This window comes from Corylus avellana, chromosome 8, assembly GCF_965113065.1.
Source record: "Corylus avellana chromosome 8, dhCorAvel1.hap1.2, whole genome shotgun sequence".
In the NCBI taxonomy this organism is placed as follows: Eukaryota; Viridiplantae; Streptophyta; class Magnoliopsida; order Fagales; family Betulaceae; genus Corylus; species Corylus avellana.
The window spans coordinates 15,061,812-15,073,020 of NC_142497.1; the positions used below are offsets into that span (position 1 = coordinate 15,061,812).

General features: G+C 35.9%; 1 pseudogene across 1 annotated transcript; it reads right to left on the bottom strand.

Annotated features, from left to right (window-relative positions):
- Nucleotides 1–489: 489 nt before the first annotated feature.
- LOC132164475 (D-xylose-proton symporter-like 3, chloroplastic) lies at nucleotides 490–4,299 on the bottom strand (annotated as a pseudogene). Its single transcript, XR_015912973.1, has 14 exons — nucleotides 4,093–4,299; nucleotides 3,893–3,993; nucleotides 3,349–3,427; nucleotides 3,134–3,193; nucleotides 2,966–3,032; nucleotides 2,760–2,884; nucleotides 2,557–2,658; nucleotides 2,099–2,475; nucleotides 1,918–1,992; nucleotides 1,753–1,815; nucleotides 1,557–1,637; nucleotides 1,350–1,448; nucleotides 931–1,068; nucleotides 490–821 (listed from the first exon to the last, which is right to left on the bottom strand). The product of XR_015912973.1 is annotated as a D-xylose-proton symporter-like 3, chloroplastic (transcript).
- Between the last annotated feature and the right edge of the window lie 6,910 nt (nucleotides 4,300–11,209).

The following is an 11,209-nucleotide window of genomic DNA, read 5'->3' on the forward strand; positions in this document are numbered from 1 at the left end:
CACTATAATAGTCAGATGAATGAGAGTGAATGCACTCAGCAATTTTAATGGATATAATTTTAGTGTCGAAATGATGATCAATGGAACTTCACAAAATTAATATGGTGTTAGCAGGGTGATGATCCGTCATAATTTGGGTTACAAGGCCCGAACTCATAAGTTTATCAGATTAATCTTCCCAATTAAACTGGTAAATTGTTTTTTTTTTTTTCTTCTAAATCTGATTTTGATCTTTGAATTTGGGATCTTTGGAATCTAAGAGGTCCAACCCAGAGCTCCAAGCAAATGGGTTTTGATCCATAAATCTGGTCCTGAAAGAGCACTACAAACTACGGCTAGTTCATCTCCTAAGTCAAAACAGATTTCTTTTCTTTCTCTTTATGCCTTTGGACAATATCAAGTATAGTATTTAATCTCTGGTTCACTCGCACCAAGATTCTAATCTAGTTAATGAAAGCCCAGTAGTATTCTAGCCGAAAAGCCTTTACCTGAAGTTGCAACTTCTTGATGACCTTCATTAATAATGTACAATAATAAGATTGCTTTTATGAAATTATAAGACAGATAGATTGATGAAGTTTAAAGGAGACGATCTTCCATTGCCATGCCAGGATACAAGTCTACAGAGTAACCAAAATTCTTGGCGTATTGGAAGCTCACCTATTCATTTCGACAGATACGAGCTTTCACTTCGAAATTTTGGTCTCAATCTCTTCCAAGCTCAAACCTTTGGTCTCTGGGACAAGGAGCACTACAAACACAAGTGACAACAAAGCAATAGCCCCGAAAAGAAGGAAGAGGTTTTCCGCTCCTAGAAGCTCCTGCAATATTTAGCAGAATTCCGTATTCAATCAATCACAGGAGAATGAAAACTATGAACAATGAGATACCAGCTTTGAAAGAAATGGATTGATAAAAGCAAATCAATACCTTCAATGGTAAGAAAGCAAAGGTCACAAGGGCATTTGAACCAAAGTTAGTAAGAACTGCTAGACTGATCCCTCGCCCTCTTGTCCGGATTGGGAATATCTCCGACACCATAAGCCAACTCATCGGCCCAAATGATATCTGAAAGACCATTCAAAGAACAGAAATCTAATGATGAATAGAAATTCCCATCAACCGTGTCAGGAAGAAAAAATTGTCACTACTCATCAGGTATTAACTGCTTTCCCTTTCATTTTTCTTTCTTTTTCCCAGAAAATTCTAAAACTCAAGGTAGCTCTCTAACATAGAATTTTCTATGGATGTTAGAAAATGAAATTCAGCCACAATAGACGTGCTCCTTATTGTTATATTCGAACGAAATAGTGCAGTAAATTCCAACATTTAAAAGAGAAAATGGTTACCTGGTAGCAACCAACATAGAGAAGAAGACCAGCTACAGCAACAAAAGGGAATCCTCCAAGAAATTTATAATAAGCAGAAAGTAGAAGTAAAGAAACAGCCTGTGGTAATTTAAAGAAAAACATAGTCAAGCTTTCATCATGTTTCTTTATAAATAAACATTGAATAATGCATGATACGTAGTAGATTGATAGTCATTTGATGCATACAATGCCGCTGACACCTCCAATTAGCAGGGGTCTTCTCCCAAGATTATCTACTTTTAGGATAGCTACCCATGTCATCAGTAACTGAAGGAGGAAAACAATCACAAATGAATCATTATTAGCATTACCAGGAGGTATAAAGGCAGGGAGACTCTTTCCCCCATGTTCAAAGACATCATGGGAACATTATTAAACATACGTTGAACACACCAATTACAACTGAAACTCGGGTAGCATCAGAGGCTGCAGAGAATCCAGCAGTCTTGAATATCAGAATCACAAAGAATATCATTACATTAGGAAAAATGAGATAAAGGGATAGCATTTTATCCAAAGAACAGACTTGAGTTCAACCATGACGTACCTGAAGTATTGAACCTGCATAATATAGAACACTTGGTTGCCCAGTTATATCTGTCACAGTCAGGTGGTGCATTGGCTTACCAACAAGAAAAAATCCACATTTCTTCATTACATGCTTCTTTGAACTTGAGTTTAAAGATAAATGTAAAAACAAATTCATAGCAGCAAAAAGGAAGAAATACCTGTTGAAAAAGGACCAAACCTCCACCGATCAGAAAGGCATTCAAACTGGGCCTTGAAAGACCTCCAAGAAACTGCCCTCAGATTCCTGATCGTCATATGCATATTTCAATGACACAAAGGTGTCTTCTATTTGCCTCTCAGACAATTTGTCACCAGGAGGACGGCCCCTTAGGTTGCTCAGGGCAATTAAGGCCTTCTCTTTGTAATCTTGTAAAGACCCTTTACCTTGAACAGCCCTAAAAAGTAACCAGCGTGGAGATGGTGGAAGACTCCACATGCCTAGTCCCATAATTAAAGCAATTGGTGCACTAACTCCAAACATGTAACGCCACCCTCCAACTACATCAACCTGAAGGCTCCCAACCACATAACCCAACTACAGAAAATTTCATTTTCTAGCTCAGTTTATTTCAGACAAGAAAGTGAACATAGAGAATAATATAAGAGTAAAGAATACCAGAATTCCCAGAACTATGAAGAGTTCATTCAAAGATACTAGAGTTCCACGAATCTGAGATGGACAAGTTTCTGCAATATAGAGAGGAGCTCCATGCATGGTCTGCCAAATTAACTCACTTATAAGAAGGTCAGAGCATGACTAGGTACATAATAGCAGCTAAGACTGCAGAAAAGAAGAGGGGGAGTTTCAAAGAAGCCCACCAAACCAATACCAAGGCCATAGAGCAGCCTTCCTATTAAAAGGACACTAAGGCCTGGAGCATAGGCAGTGACCAGACCACCAAGCGCATATAGCACAGCTGATATGATAAGTTCTCGCCTCCTCCCTTTACGAGAAAACCCATTATATTGGAAAGAAAATCATAAAAAAGGGTCCAAAATTCAGGAAAGAGTAAATAAGGACATACCAAGGAAGTCTGCAATTGGGTAGGCAAGAATTGAACCAAAAAGAGCTCCATAAAGTGAACCACTGACCTGTATTCAATTCAATATTAAAAGAATGGATTGAACATAAAACAAACTGCAAGTATCCAGAAAATGGCAGAAGTAATGTAACTCTGATCCTCGAACCATACCACAAGCCCAAGCTGAATGGCCGAAATGTTGAACCAAGTTGTTCCACTGAGCTCAGGTGACTAACAATCATCATTGTAACAACAAAAAAAATGTATATGCTTAAATCGGCTGTATAAGACACACCTAAATGAATCGATGGTTATCAAAACAACAAGAAAGATAACTAAACGCAAATTAAATATATAAGAAAGAAGTCAATAAACAAAACATGCACCTGCAATGAGAGGGCAGCACCAGAGGTGGCACCAATGTCATACCCAAATAACAAACCTCCCAAGGCTGGGAACAAAAACCTAAAATTGCAAGAACAAAGTTAAATTTAGGCAATGATTTGTTTATTTTTCAGAGAAACATATTCACACTAAAACCTCATTCACGACTCTTTTCTTGATTCACCCTATTCTCTTCAAATTCAAAACAACGAAGATATAAATCCCACTACCATGAATTACGCATGGTTAGCTACAGCCTACAACTTTTTTAGTACTAATTAATCTTGCTTTCACACCAAAACTAAAACAGAGTAATTCAATATGGTAATCAGGTTGAAGGTCCAATTTTGCGATTGCATTCATACATCCTGAAAACCATAGCTTGAAGTAAACAATAACAAATAAATGACAATATTCTCACATGCAATGCAAGAGGCTAGAGCTAACCAATACTTTTGGATTTTAGATACCCATCAAATTCATCCAAACTACAGAATACCCATTATCAAAAAAACATGAAATCAAGAGAAAGTGGTAGAGACGCACGGTAAAATCACAGAAGACCAAGCAAATTCGTCCTGATACGTTGCGTCAGAGGCAAGCGACTCATCCTCTTCCCCAGAAGCATACTCTTTCTGTACTCCCACCTGCCCACCAAACACAAAAACTATCAACCAACAAAACATAGAAGCAAAAAAAAAAAAAAAAAAAAAACAAAAAACAAATGGGAGATCTTGGGTGCTCACATGGAATCTGAGTTGACGGCCAGAAAGCAAAGGTAATTTTGAGAAACTGGGAAATTTGGCCTTGAAATGCGCGTTGCAAGTTGAACATGATTGTGTGCTAATTTGGGTGTAAGAGATGAGAGCTTGTGATGGCTTTGTCCGCCGAGTTGGGTGTGACTGTGAGAGCTTGAGGTTGAAGAGAGGTGGAGTTAAGGCACTTCAAGCCATACCAGGCAGTTTGACTGAAAGTGTATGGTCAAAGGGTAACGGTTTGATGGCTCCCGCTTTATCTTATTCTATTTTTGTTTGGGGGGTGGTGGTTAGGGGTAAACGAGCCGAGCTTGAGTGAGCTTCCCTTGTTCAGGCTTGGCTCGTTTAAATTTTACTCGAGCTCGAGCTCGAGCTCGAGTCGAGCTTAAGGGCGAGCCAAAAAAATCGAGCTCGAGCTACTAATAAGTCGAGCCGAGCCAGCTCGCGAGCTGGCTCTTATATTTAATGTTTTTGTTTTTAAATTTTTTTTTAACTTCAAGTACTCTTAAACGGCTTAAGAAGTTAGTTTGCATATGAGCATTTGCTTAGCCTGACTAGTCGAGTATGGAGCCTGAGTCAATACAGCAAGGCATTTGGTTTCAAAGAGCGAGGATATGCATCCTTTTATAGATAAGCAAACTTGAAGATTGATGTTTTCTTAATAATGTGGGACAAGTTAACATGTTGCATTCAAACTGCATTGGGACAACACCCCCTACAAAAAAATATTTTTTTAACGTTACTCTCTCAATCCGCCTCACCAGTCACAACGGATCTTCCACTTAAACTCTCATTTCTCACTCTCTCACTCTCACTCACCAAACAGGTAGTGATAGTGTTTGGGTCTGTTTGATTCTTCAATAGTTTATGCCTTTTGCAATCTCCCTCAATAGTTTCTGCTTGATTCTTCTTCCTTTCGTTTGGATATGTTCTAATTGAATCGAGGTCTTTTTAATGATTGCTCTCTCTCTCTTTGATCACGAAGGGTTTAGAATTTTCCATTCTCTAACGCTTAAATATAAATGCAATTTTAAGGTTTTAATAATTATGAGATTTATAATTAATTATGTATTACTTAGTTTATATATATATATACACACTCGAGCTTATACGAGCTGTTCACGAGCTTAGCCGAGTCAAGCCGAGCTTGCTTCGTTTAATATTCGAGCTAGGATTTGTGTTCATGAAGTGTTTCATTTAATATTCGAGTCAAGCACGAGCCGAGCTTATGCGAGCCGAGCCCGAGCTTGTTCGCGAGACGCTTCGCTCACTTAACAGCCCTAGTGGTGGTGGGGGCGGGGTGGGGGGGTTCAAATTTTGACACTTCGAGTGACTTCGGAGTTTTGACCTTCAATCATATGGATTAGGATGCACTCAATTTGCTAATAATTTTAGCAACAATTTGGGGGTTTGAAGTATTTTAGGAATTTCTACCTACTTGTGTAGTGAATTCATGATGAGATTTTGGGAATTTTCCTTCAGTAGTTAGATATATATGTGTGTTCAACATTTGTAGGGGTTTTTTATTTTTATTTTTTGATATGTCCGCACAAGAGAGGGGAGGGGGATTGGAACTTGTGACCTCCACTTCATTAAGTGTGGTCCCAGCCGATTGAGCTACCTCTTGGGGACACATTTGTAGGGATTTATATGGGTTTTAAGTTGTAACTGGATTTTTGATGATAAATTAAACATGAAGTAAATTTAATTGAAAAAAAACTTTCGGAAATTAAAAAAAAAAAAAAAACTTATGATTTTTTTTTTAAAAAAATTATTAATTTTTTGAACTTTAGAGATGTGCCACTTTTTGACACGTTAATAAATTATTGACGTGGTGAAACTACCACGTCAAAAAAGATTTTTTGATGTGCCAATTTCTGGCACGTCAGTAATTTTTGACGTGTCAAATTTGGCACGTTAAAAAATTAAAATTTTTGACACCCGCCTTATTAACCTTTGACACACGTCAAAAAAGGTTTCTGACGTGTCAAGCAACTATTGGTCAACAAAAACCTTTTTTTTTTTTTTTTTTTTTTGTAGTGAGATTACCTTGAAGTGATGAAACAAATTCACACTTGTTACTTGGGAAAGAAATTTAGAAAACAAAAAAAGAAACAAAAACAAAGATAACCTAAACTTCGACACAAAAACTAACACAAATTGATTGGAGATTTTAACATGCATGATTCTTTATTTCATCTTTTTCTTGTCTGCAATCTTCCAACACATCATGCTTTTATAGTCATTCGCAACATCAAATGACTTACCCTTGTGGAAAGTATCAAGTTTGGATGGGTTTACCACAAGAAAGTCATTCTTCGATATTAAATGTGCATACTTGTGTGCCATCGGCAAGGGTTTTAATTTAACCTTCGGGACATTCTCACTTGACGGCAAAAGGTTGAGCTCATGAGGTGGCAATTCAATTATAGGCTTCCATACATTTACCTCTAATCCATGTGTAGAGTCCACACAAAAAATAAAATCACAAGAGTTAGTCAAGCAGTATTCTACAATGTGACCATAAATTAAGCACTCAATATATTTTCGAATCATAACAAATCAAACAAAGTAAGCATTTGATATAAACAAAAATCATAATAAGTCAAAATAAACTTGTCACACGAAATTATTCTCAAATTAAAAAGCATCCCCAAAATGTATAAATAAAAAAAAAACATAGAAAAGAAATAACTTGAATATTAAGAATAAATCCCTAAATACTCAACAATAGTCGCATGAAGCCCTTTGCTTTGTAATTTTCTTTTCTATTATGCCGTAGGGGCTCTTCTCCCAGCCAAGACGGGCGTTGTGGCTCTTCTCCTTTTCAAAATAATAAGAATCCTTTTATAGAGGATTTGTAGTCGGTCTTGACCTTTTGTGTGGCATGTGGTGTCCAATTTCTTCTGGCCAAATGGACGATTTAATCCATTTGCAAAATAAACTTCTTTCTAAGATCCTAGGTGACGTAAGTCTAATGATTGACAATCTTGATCAAGGAATTACTTTGATACAATATAGGCTTTGTTGTTTGAGGGTACTTCTAGTTTTTGATGATGTGGATCAATTAGTCCAATTAGAAAAGTTAGCTGGAAAAGGTAATTGGTTTGGATTAGGAAGTAAAATTATCATAACAACAAGAGATAAAGATTTACTTCTTGCACACGGAGTTGATTCAGTATACCAAGTGAATAAGTTGGATCACAATGAAGCACTTCAACTCTTTAGTCAACACGCCTTTAAAAGTGGCAAACCTAATGGTGATTTTATGGAACTCACTGAACATGTAATAGGTTATGCAAGGGTCCTTCCACTGGCTTTAGTATTGCTGAGTTCGGATCTATCTAGTAAAAGCTTGCATGAATGTTAAAGTGCATTGGAGAGGTATAAAAGCATTCCTAATAAAAAAAATTCACAATATACTTAGAATAAGTTATGATGGGTTGGAGGACACTGTGAAAGATATTTTCCTTGACATTGCATATTTTTCAAAGGAGAAAAAGTAGGTAATGCAAGGAAAATACTAGACAAGGGTGATTTCTTTTCAGATTATGGTATAAAAGTGCCTGTGGATAAGTCTCTCATATCTATTGATGAGTTTCAGAGATTAACTATGCATGACTTGCTGCAAGGAGTGGGTAGAGAAATTGTTTGACAAGAATCACCCAAAGAACCTGGCAAACGTAGTAGGTGGTAGTTTCATAAAGATGTGTCTAACAAATTATTAACAAATTACACATTTTATTATTGGAATATATATAGTGACACATGTTTTCATTTTATTGGCTTTCATGTGGCACACTAACGGAATCCGTTAAGTGTTTTGATCGAATTTGACTGCAGGGAGCAAATTGTTACTTACGTAAAAGAAACTATTGTAAATTATAAAAGTTTTTTAACATAAGTCTTAGTGTATACTTTTTTCTAGGACATGACGAATATCTTTATGAAACTACAACCTACTACGTTTGCCAGGTTCTTTGGGTGATTCTTGTCGAACAATTTCTCTACCCACTTCTTGTAGCAAGTCATGCATAGTTAATCTCTCAAACTCATCAATAGACATGAGAGTCTTATCCACAAGCACTTTTATACCATAATCTAAAAGGAAATCACCCTTGTCTAGTATTTTGCTGACATTACCTACTTTTCTCCTTTGAAAAAATATGCAATGTCAAGGAAAATATCTTTCACAGTGTCCTCCAACCCATCATAACTTAGTCTAAGTATACAGTGAATGTTTTTTATAAGGAATGCATTTATACCTATTCAATGCACTTTTCCATTCATGCAAGATTTTACTAGATAGATTTGAACCTAGCAATACTAAAGCCCGTGGAGGCCCCTTGCAAAACCACTTACATGTTTTGTGAGTTCCATAAAATCATTGTTAGGTTCGCCACTTTTAAAGGCATGTCGACTGAAGAGTTGAAGTGCTTCATTGTGATCCAACTTATTCACCTGGTATACTAAATTAACTCCGTGTGCACGAATTAAGTCTTTATCTGCTGTTGTTATGATAATTTTACTTCCTAAGCCAAACCAATTACCTTTTCCAGCTAACTTTTCTAATTGAACTAATTGATCCACATCATCAAGAACTAGAAGTACCCTCAAATAGCAAAGCCTATATTGTATCAAAGTAATTCCTTGATCAAGATTGTTAATCATTAGACTTATGTCACCTAGGATCTTGGAAAGAAGTTTATTTTGCAAACGGATTAAACCGTCCATTTGGCCAGAAGTTTCTCTAATGTTTTCAAGAAAACAACTACCTTCAAACTGTGTGACAATCGAGTTGTAGGTGGCTTTGGCAAGAGTTGTTGGGTGGTCCCTCTTATGTGGGGACCACATGGACTACAACAAAACAAAGATTTTTGCTTGTAGTAGAATTCTAACACACTATACGTGTGTTTCTGAGAGACAAAAAGAAGAGAAAAATAAGGAGAAGAAAAGAAAGAGTGCGCAGCAAGGAGAGAAAGAAAAAGAAAAAGGAGAAAAAAAAAATGCTTTCGCGTATTCACATCCGTAAGAGATTGAAGGTTCGTTTGTGGTCCGATTTTGATGTAATTTTTGAGTGTTGCTCCTGATGACGAGTGCTACGTATTAACTGGTGTCGTTCGTTGGAATTCCTCTTCAATCGCTTGGTTGCTAATACCTACTTGGTGAAATATTTCGTTATTCTTGTTGGAATCCACTTTTGGGTGATGAATTTATGTTTAATCCAATAATGCATGTATTCTTAATGTGGTGATAACCTCTAGATATTTCTCCAGGGAAGACAATTGTAAAATCATTATTGTTGATAGTTGAAAATTTAACTAGACTAGGTCCCGTGGTTTTTACCTTCACATTTGAGGGTTTTCCACGTAAAAATTTTGGTGTCTTGCCTATGGGTTTGCTTGATTATTATTTTGCTATTGTGTTACTATTTAATTTGCAAATAGTGGGGTAGATTAATTCCATTGAGCATCTGAAATTGGTGTTCACTCCTAACACATTATTTGGTAAACAACTATATATTCAACCTCGTTATTGTTAGAAATAATGCAAAATGTGTTCCTATTAAATAGCCTAATTCTTAACAATTATAGGTGTGTTCAAAGTCTTTTTATATTTTTTTTTCCAGTTTCCTTATGTTTTCTATGTACTATATCTCATCCAAAAAAAAAAAGAAGGTAATTCTCTCAAATGCTTTGCCCGGCCATTTCCTTCCACGTATGCTTGAATAGACAACAGACCCAATGCTCCAAATGGAAGTTACAAACAAAACACACAAGTCTTTCCATACGTCTGCTCTTCTCTTCATTATGTTTCCTTCTTCCCTCTTGCGCACAAGGTGGACTTTGAAAAAATATAATAAAACAAAAGGAAATGCTAGGTGTTCTTCTAGTGTTCTCCTACTGTCCTCCTAACTATGATGTGACTTTTAGAATCACTAATAGATTGACTTTAAAAGTCAATAATGATAATCTCTAGATTTAAAGTCAATATTAAATCACCAATGGCTTGTAAAATGTTTCTTTTAAAATCACCAATAGATTTTGTTTGGATTTTCTATTAAATCGCAACAAAATACCCCTTTTTAGGAAAAAAAATATTTAAATTTTTTTGCATGCTGTTAAATTCGAACCAACGCCTTAATCTTTGTCATTTTTTTCTTTTCTTTTTTTCCTAAAACAAATTGGAGTATATTGGAAAAATTTAGTGGATGGGTGAGATTGCAAACAATTGAAAGATAGATACACTAAATTGTGAGAAATTAAACTTTAAGGGGACATTGCAAAAGTGATGGCAATTCATGGGGGGTTAAGTGAAGTTTTCCCAAAAAATTACTTAAAACTCCATACGGTAAGTATAAATGACAAATAATTCCCTATCTTGAACTTTTATTTGAAATTTTGACAAAAACCATGCACAACCATCCTAAATCCTTAGGGGTGGTTCGGCTACCTCGTTCGCCAATTTGGAGTGGTCCAACCAAACCCTATATATATTTTTTTTGTTTTATATTTTTATATTTATATATATTTTTTCTTTTGTTTTTTCTTTTTTTTTTATTATAAGAAAAATGTGTTGTATTATTATTAGTACTAATATGACATTTGGGGATTGAGATTCCCTAGAATTCCCTTTAAATTTGAGATTATCAGTCATTCATCTCATCTAAGTGTCTAAAATAAGTCATGTTTCCTCATTAAATGCCAAAACATGGCTTATTTTAGACATTTAGATGCGATGAACTGCTAAATTTTATGAATTTGAGAATCTCAAATTGAAAGAGAATTCTAAGGGATATAAATCCACCAGTTGGAGGGTTTTCTACAATAAGTTTAGACCAAAAATGAAGGTGGAGAGTTGTGTTATTTATGCTCACATGAAGAGTTTTAAGAAGTGATGGAGCCACGTGGAGACTAATAAGAGCGATGGCCCCAACTAAAGCTGGAAAAAAAAAAAATTAAGTCTAATATGTTTGGGCTAATGGCCCCTCCAAAAATAGTCAACAACCCAACAATTAGCCTATACATGGTTGTGTGCACAAGTTCAAGCTGTTTCTCTTTAATGTAGTGGGTTTGCCATTGGCAGCAGAAAACTCCCACAAAGCTGG